The 9643-nt window shown below is 41.5% G+C and overlaps 1 pseudogene; it reads left to right on the top strand.

Annotated features, from left to right (window-relative positions):
• The first annotated feature begins 229 nt into the window (after window positions 1-229).
• Window positions 230-9643, top strand: part of LOC132266299 (uncharacterized) — a 29734-nt pseudogene continuing 20320 nt past the window's right edge.

Below are 9643 nucleotides of genomic sequence, written 5' to 3'. Positions count from 1 at the left end.
AACAATTATACATGTGAGAGAAATGTGAGAGAATTTTAAAAAGTGGTTTTGAAGAGATTAAAAATTAAAATTGAAATTACATATTTGCAGGGAATTTTTTATTTCTCTTAGGGGATGAATCTTTTCTTTCCTTCTAAATTTCCAATTTCAATCAAACATAACAATAGATCGTATGAAGTATATTACTTAACCTCTCCAACTGCATAACCCAAAATCATATTCACTTGAACCTCCCCAAATAAACAAACACCATTATTAATTCGCAGAAAGAAAAAAACTTCCATTCAAACCAATCTAGGGTTTTCCCCAATGGCAAAGAAGAGGAAGTCCGATGCCACACGGCTCGACGAGGTGGATCGAACCATGTACACCTCCTTCTGCAGCGCGGCTAGCTCACTGTCTCAGCTCTATACGCAGGCCATGAACCAGCAGAGGAACTCCTTCCAAGAAGGTCAATGTCACGCGCTTGTTCGATCTCTCTCTGTATCCCTCATAATCTTATTTGGCCCTTTTTTCTTAGGTTCGGTTTACTGGATTTTTTCTGATGTAGTGGATTGATGGGTTTGTAACATTTAACATCTTGGTTGTTTCAATTATTCTTTATTAAGGGTTTTATAGGTTTATAGGTTAGTCATTTGGTTCTTTCTATTTCCTTGTTTTTTTTCCTCCCCAATTTTAAAGGTTTTATAGCTTTATATGTAAGTAGTAAGTTTTATATAGATTCATATTGCTTGTTAATTTTGTTTTATTAATACCCTTTGTTGGAAGCTCAGTTTTATTAGGCTTGCACTGGAATTGTGCACCAATGATTCAAGCATTGTACTTTCTATGGTTATGGAATAGATAGTTATCATTAAGATGCAATTATATTTGCGTATCTTTATCAAGTGGATTCTTGAGACATAAATAAATGGATGATGTAATAGAAAACAAGAAAGAGTTTTGATGTTGCCTAATGGATTTTTGTTAGAAGAACTACCATTTTAGGATATGAAAAGACGATTTGTCCATTTGGAAGGAGAATTTGGACATATGGTGGATTTCGGAATAAATCTTGAACTTAGGAACATGTGGTATGTCAGGCGGTGATCCTGGTTCTCATTCCTTTGGTTGTCTACATATGATGGCTAGTAATGGTGTATATATTGGGTGATCTGTGTCTGATTAATGTGATAAAAATTTTGAGGTGCATTTTCCAACGAACAATACTTGTCTACTCACTGGTGAGTAGGAAACTTATATTCACCACGTATGTAATGCTAAACTGACAAGTGTCCTTACATTTAAAATAATAAAAAATAAATAATTTGATAGGTATCCGGGTTAAACCCAAATGAATCCGAATCAAATTCTAAGTCTCTCTCCTCTCATATAGTCTATTTTAGATGTACAAAACTAAATAAAAAATATTTCTACAATACTAAAAAGCTCATCTAAACCAAACATATCTAAAGATTACATGGACAATCTTACTGCAAATGCAATAGGTTCTATATAGACAATCTTACTGATTTTTTTTTATTTTTATTTTTTTTTATTATTATTTTTTACGAAACACAATTTAGTAAATGTTATTGCCAACTAACTGATGAATACCAAACTTCCCATAGAAATATGAGTCTTGCAAGTTAGATGTTTGAAACATAAAACAAGAGGAGGGCATCCAAATAATTGATCCCATGAGAAATTCAATACCTAATTCAAGAGAAAATATATTTACTTACCTCAACACTTCTTAGTCTTCTCTTTCCTCATTTGCCTTTACTTCTCTTCTTCTTAAAAATATGAGCGTGAAAGAGAGAGAGATAGGGGGGGTTGAGACTAGGGCTTCCATAGGATAGAAGCGTGAGAAGGGAGAGAGGGGAGAGAATTAAAATTTGATTTGGATTCATTTGGGTTTAACTCGGATAGCTATCAAATTATTTATTTTTATTATTTTAAATGTAAGGACATTTATCAGTTTAGCATTGCGCCACATACGTGGTGAGTATAAGTTTCCTACTCCCCGGTGAGTAGGTAAGTATTGTTCTTTTCCAACCAAAGTTGTCTCAAACTCCTTGGACAAATAATCATCGAACTTAAGGTAGTTTATGTGGCATTTTTCATGTTGTATTAAGATATGATAGAAAAATATCTTTTTGGTTCTTAAGGAATGGAGAAATATCTTATGTGAAAGATTAAATGGATAATCATTCTGTGGTGATGCTGATGACTTTGAATTTTTATTGTCTTTTTATTTATTTTTTGGGGGGCTGTTTTCTATCTCTTTTTTTTTTTTTTTTTTTTTTTTTTTTTTGATAAGTAGAGAATCAATAGAAAGCGTTCAAAAGGGGAATGCATCCCATTTACAAGAACAAAAAAAAACCTATAGACCCAATGAATCCAAGAAATCAACAACATCGTCAGAAGAAGAACAATGTCTCCGCTTCGCCCAACTACAAATGGATCGAATAATATGAAGTTTCAAAGTTGCTGTAGGCACCTCCATTCCTGAATATTTATTTTTATTTTTTTGGATTCTTTGGGGCCTTAGTCCCAGTTTCACTTCTATATAAGGGACGCGTTCCCCTTTTGAACACCTTTTTTATGTTATTATTACTTATCAAAAAAAAAAAAAAAAAGTTGCCATAGGCACCTCCATTCCTTCAAAAGGATTTGTTCTTCTCGCTCTATATGCACCACAAAAACACAATATGGAATGGTTCTCCGACACTCATGAGCATGACCCCCCCACATGACATCCCCTCCATGCTTTAATCATGCCCCTTGTGGACTGGGGCATCACCCAAGAAATGCTGAACAATTCGAAAATAAGATTCCAGCAATCATGTACCATAGGCAGTGTAAGAGTAGGTGGTCCATAGACTCACCATCATTTTTGCATAGACAACACTGATAATAATAATGCCTCGCTTCCTCAGGTTATCCAAGGTCAAAATCTTACCCCACACGGCAGTTCACACAAAGAATGTCACCTTAAGTGGAGCCTTAGAATGCCAAATAGTCTTCTAAGGGAAAACGACACCAACAAAGTTAGACAGACACACAAACATAGAACAGACCTCGAAACCTCCATGGGAAGAGGGAACCCACAGAAGAACATCATCACCTATGCCACCAACCTCCTATTGATACAACATATCCAGAAAAGCTCAAGCCTCATCCATCTCCCAGTCTTGAAAAGAACGCCTAAAACGCACATCCCACATAATCCCACTGCTATCAAGCCGATAGCAATCAACTATAAAGGCATGTCTATCAGTAGCGATTCTAAAAAGCCTCGGAAAAGAGCAAGACAACGGCTGGTCTCCGCACCATAAGTCCTCCCAAAACCGAACACATCTACCATCCCGAACTTTGAATTTGATATGAGAGGAAAAAACATCCCATCCTTTTCGAATAAATTTCCACACGCCAACTCCTCCGGCGTTAGGGACTGGGCATGAAGACCACCCACCTCTCTCTTACCTATACCTACATGAAACAATCCTCTTCTACGGGCGGTGTCTTTCTATTCCAAATCTCCACAACCACTTGCCTAGCAGAGCTCTATTAAAAGGAATCAGCCTCCTAATGACCAGACCACCCAACTTGCCTCCTAATGACCAGACCACCCAACTTAACGGGCTTGCAAATGTGCTCCCACTTGACAAGATGGTACTTGAACTCTTCTTCCCTTCCACCCCACAAGAAATCCCTTTGAATTTTCATGATTCTTTCAGCAATAAAACATGGGATCTGGAACATAGATAGGAAATAAGTGGGAAGGTTTGAGAGAGTGCTCTTAATAAGATTGACCTTCCCCCCCTTCGACAAATATTACTTCTTCCACCTCGCCAATCTCTTCTCAAACCTAGCAATCACAGGATCCCACATCCCCACCCTTCTAGAGGAAACCCTTAAGGGCAAACCCAAATAATGAATAGGGAAAGAACTCACCCCACACCCAAGAACTGCGGCTAAGGAGGAAATGCCCTGAATTTCCCTAACCGGCACAAGCACGCTCTTGCCAACATTAACTTTCAGCCCAGAAACTGCCTGAAAACAGACAAGAATACACCTTAGATACCTCAATTGGGCCGCTCCAGCATCACAAAAAACCGAAGTGTCATCGGTGAACAACAAATGAGATATCTCCATCTGATGAGTTGAATCTCTGCCCAAATATCTCCATCTGATGAGTTGAATCTCTGCCCACTCTGAAGCCTTTAATAAGACCTAAATCCTGTGCCCTCTTCATTAGCCTACTCAACCCCTCCATAACAATGAGAAAGAGAAAAGACAACAAATGATCACCTTGTCTCAACCCCCGAGAACTTCTAAAGAAACCATCAGGAAACCCATTCACAAGTACGGAGAACTTGACAGTCGAAATACATGTCTTTATCCAAGTCCTCCATCTACTTCCAAAGTCCATTCTCTGAAGCAGATACAACAAAAAGCTCCAGTTAACGTGGTCATAGGCTTTTTCAATATTGAGCTTGCATAACACTCCCGGTACACCACTCCTCAGCCTAGAGTCCACACATTTATCAGCGATAAGAAAGGAATCTAGGATCTGTCTTCCCCCAACAAAGGCGTTTGAGGAATCCGAGATAACCCCATCCATGACAACCCTCAACCTGATAGCAAAAACCTTAGCAATGAGCTTATAGATGCAGCCCACCAAACTAATTGGCCTAAAGTCCTTAATATCAGTAGCGCCACCCTTCTTAGGAATAAGGGCAATAAAAGAAGCATTTAATGACTTCTCGAACACCCTGTGAGAATAAAACTCTTGAAAAGTATCCATTACCTCCCTTCGAACCACCTCCCAGCTTTCCAACAAAAAGTGCATGGTAAACCCGTTAGGCCCTGGTGCTTTGTCACTATTACAACTCGACAAAGCCTTCAACACCTCCTCTTCGGTGAATGGGGCCTCAAAATCATCTCTCTGAATCTCAGAAATAACATCAAAATTGAGACCATCAAGCTTAGGCCTCCAGTCCAAAGATTCAGTGTAGAGGCTCCCATAGAAAGAAACAATCCCCCTACGGACCTCATCCTCCCTACACAGCTCCTCACCATCAACCCGGATTCGCCCAATATAATTACTCCTTCTATGGGCATTTGCAAGCCTGTGGAAAAATTTTGTATTACGATCCCCCTCATTAAGCCATAAGGCCCTAGACTTCTGACGCCATAAAATCTCTTCCATTGAAGCAATCTTGGCAAAATCCACCTAGCAAGCTGCTCTACTAGAGCGTAGAGAGTCGCCCTCCCTACCCACCTTATCAAGGCGGTCAATTTCAGAAATTTCAATAAGGACTCTGTTTTTTCTCCATTCAAGATTCCCAAACACCTTCTTATTCCACCTTTTCAATTCTGTTTCAAGGGCCCGTAGTTTCTGGGCTAACACAAAACTGGTGGACCCAATGGTCGTGGCCTCCTCCCACCAGGACCGAACAGACCCTTAGAAATTTTCCACCCACAGCTACATAGTCTCAAATCAAAACCGAGAACACCTGGAGTTCAAACGCCCACAATCCAGAACCAACGGAGTATGATTTGAAGTAACCTTAACAAAAGCTGCCTGAATGACATTCAGAAATTTCTCTTCCCACTCCCGGGAAATCAAGAACCTATCCAGTCTTAAGAAAGTAGTAGACGCCCTTCCACTGACTATGTAGATGTTGCCCCTTCCAAAGGCAAATCAATGAGAAAGTGACCATCAACAAACTCCGAAACTGAAACATCTGAGACCCCCTTCCCCCTCTAGACCTCTCTAGCGGAGACCTAACAGAAATAAAGTCCCCACCCAGGCACCACGGAAGAGACCACAGTCCCTGAATGTGGCTTAGCTCCTCCCAAAGGACAGGCCTCTCACTGTCATCAACCAGTCAATATACCCCATAAAAAAACCCATCTGAAATTGTCCTCCTTCAACTTGAACACGCAAGAAATAGGAAACCCCCTCCTCCAAATGTCCATCCTTGACAGCTATCGTTGATCTCACATGACTAGAATACCACTAGAAATCCTCGAGGCATTCAACACCTCCCATTCAACGAACCAACCTCCCCATAGACTTCTGGCCACCCCATCTGTCATCGATGCCATCTTAGTCTCCTGCAAACAGACCACATGGGCTCCCTACTTTCTCAAAGTAGCCTTCACCACCCTCCTTTTACCTGGGTCGTTGAGACCTCGGACATTCTAAGAAATAATTTGTAGCTTCATTAGGAAACAACTAAGATCATCTCCCCTCCTCCCTCCCACTCCTAGTCCTCCCCCTCTCCTTCACCACCCTTCCTTCCCTTCATAGTTAACATATGAAATAAGATTCTTGACCTTCTGCTCCGCTTTCCAAGACAGAATAGTTCTCTCGGTTTTAGCCCCTCTTATACCTTGGTTGATACCCTCAACCTCTCTCCCTCCCACTATAGCTTGAAGGATGGTTAGCACCTGATCAATTCTGCTCTCACAAGTGACACCCAACATTTCACTAGTGGCACCAATATTCTCTACTACCCATTCCTTACCCAAATCAGTAGTTGTCTCTAAACTATCGGGTCGCACTACTGCCAAAGGTTCCATCATTCCCACAACAAATTGATCCGTCTCCATCTATGGAATTAAATCCTTGGAACAGTCCTCCTGAAAGGAAGCCCAATCTCCATTCTCCTCCCCCTCACTCTCCTTATCATTAACATACTACAAATCTGTATCTGTAGTAGAATCACCCGGATCAAGTGTCGTTGGACTATGAACATCGTTCGCCTCTGAACCTTCGGAAGGCAAACAACTTAGGCCTTTCAAAACTACAAAAAGCTGAAGCTCTTTAAGCAAGGCCACAGCTGATTCGTCGGTCAATCTAAAGTGGAGATCTCATCCCACACAAACCGTCACCCATCAGAACTTCCTACACTTTCGGACATTTCCTTTCCAACCTTAGTCACTGACCCATCAAACCTTGGAACAAGAGGCTCAGATACATCCATTTATCGAACACAAACATCCTCCACACCACCACCACTTCTTAACACCCCACAAGAAAGAGTAGAAGGAGGAGGAGCAGAAAGAGAGCTCCGAGGATGAATGACAGAGGACGTACCTGGACTGACGAAAGCATGAGAGCGAGCTATCCACTTCTATTTATCATTGCGAGACCATCGGGAGCCATGGCAGGATGACTGATTTCTCTGGTTTGAAGATCTAGGACACCCTTCATTCGACGAATCAAAATTAGAAAGGGGCGACCCTTTTGTGTAAGCAGTACAACAACGCTTATCATGTCGAGAAATCGTCTCTTCCGTGTTCGAGCCGGTCTTGCTTACGCTCATCTTCCTCCACCTCATTTTCTCAGACAAAGACCAATGTCTACTTACAGATCACAAGTCCGTAGGTGTAACACGCTGCGAAACATACTGAGCATGGGCCTGGGCTGATCTTCCATCACGAGGTCCCATTAAAACATTTGGGATTGGCTTGTCATTTGGTAATGAAATGGACATGCAACTATTGGGTCCTGTTAATCCCTTGGGGGACCCGAAGCCCAGACCAAAACAATGATCCAATAGGCTTGGGCCTATGAAGCCCATTATTTAAAACAGGCCCGTCATAAGTTCATAACCATTTCCCATCCTGTTGCAAGCCTGTCCACGTGTGTGGACATCCTTAGTACCCGCATGCATACTACTTATGGGTCCCTGTTCCCCACTCGCAGATGGCGTGTTGAAATGCATGCGTATCTTTCCTTGAGGACCGAGATGAATCTGAAACTCTGGCCAGGAAGAAGGACAACGATGCCTTCCATTGCTCGGCTCCTCGCACCCATCTTGTGGTATGGATCTAACATAAGAGTCGATGGAGTCTTTCGGAAGGATGGATGGTGAAAGTTCCTCCTTCAATTCAATTTTGAAGGCCACTCTGTGATCTTCAACGAAAATTAAGTCCGGGATCATACCTTTATCAGCAACAAAAAGAACAATTCTCTCTCCTACCACCATATCATCCACCTCCACGTCTCGAAAACCACCACACATATTCCCTATGGCTTCGAACAACATCTAACATCGAAGATGAAGGGGCAATCCGTATATCACCACTCGTCTTCCCCTTCCCTTTTATCTCATCGCCTTGCAATCGACTGCAAAATACCAGACATCAATGGACAAAGTAGCAGCGCCCTAAATCTTCCAGCCAAAACTAAGAATTCTTTGTGCCTCATTCTTCGACGGTAGTCTGAACAGAAGAAGACAATCAGGCAGGGTTGAAACCTTTGCCCTGCACGCGATCTTCCACGTCTGCATCGCCCACGTCTCGATTGACTCAATACTTCCCACATATCTATCGAAGCGTCCAACAAGGCAGGATTTTAAGACTGATTCCCGGCTAGCCGTATCGACCCTAAAGGTCCTATCATCTTTAGTTGGAAAGCTTTCAACTTTGCCGTTGAGAATGAGATGTGGTAGATTCGCAACTTCAAGGAACGATCCTCCCATAAACCCTAATCCATATTAGCAGCAACAATCACCAGGAAACCCTAATCGCCCAAAAATCGCCTCTGACAAAGAGGAAAAGGGTAAAAACGTCTTCCAAGAAGCAAGGTAAGAACCTCTGGTATACAATCAAATAGAACTTAATCATACAAAAAAGAACCTTGGTCCTTAGTCCTTAATATCTAATTATCTTTTTTTTTTTTTATAAGTAAAAGATATATTAACAAAAACGCGCGCAGAGGGGAGTGAACCCTAAATAAAACAAAATAAAAAACGCAAACGCGTCAATACAACGATAAGTTGTCAATAAAATCCAATAAACTATTCTACAGATGGGCAATTTTTCCCATTCACCCAAGAATAAAGATAATGCAAAATATTCGCCTTGATAACCCATACCGACGATTCCTAGCCTTCAAAAGATCTCCTATTCCTCTCATGCCACAACTCCAACCAAATGCAAAGAGGTGCAACCCTCCACGGCTTCCTAATCTGACTATCCACTCTACTCCCTCTCCAAGCTTCTAACATATCCATCGTGTTACTTGACACTACCCATTCCACCCCAAAGATAATTAGCAACATACTCCAAACATCCGCTGCCACCCTACAATGTAACAAGAGATGATTAACCGATTCGCCAGCCTCCTTACACATACAACACCAATTAACTGTTATTTGGCATCTTTTTTTGAGATTATCCAAAGTAAGAATGTTGCCAAGCGCCGCTGTCCACGTGAAAAAAGCCACCTTTAGTGGAGCTAAAGTCCTCCAAACAGCCTTCCAAGGAAACCTGTTACCCATCAGATTCGTAAGACATTTATAAAACAACCTCACCTTACACACCCCTCTAGAATCCCCCTTCCACACCATCTCATCCCTTCCTTCCCCCTCCACCACTTGACTACAAATTAATCCCCATTAAATCAGTAAACTCCAACAACTCCCAATCATTAAAATTTCTGCGAAATCTCACATCCCAACTAGCTCTCCCATTCTCTAGCTTAAAATAATCTGCCACCACCGCATGTTTCACCACAACCATCCTATAAAGTCTAGGAAACCTATAAGCCAACATCACATCCCCACACCAAACATCCATCCAAAACCTCACAAAACTACCATCCCTAACTTGAAACCGTATCCGCTTAGAAAATTCATCC

Source organism: Cornus florida, unplaced genomic scaffold (assembly GCF_030987335.1).
Source record: "Cornus florida cultivar Cherokee Brave unplaced genomic scaffold, ASM3098733v1 CherokeeBrave_3.0.0_Hap2_Chr07, whole genome shotgun sequence".
Lineage (NCBI taxonomy): Eukaryota > Viridiplantae > Streptophyta > Magnoliopsida > Cornales > Cornaceae > Cornus > Cornus florida.
The sequence above is the reverse complement of the archived record's forward strand: the minus strand, read 5'-3'. Positions and strand labels throughout refer to the sequence as shown.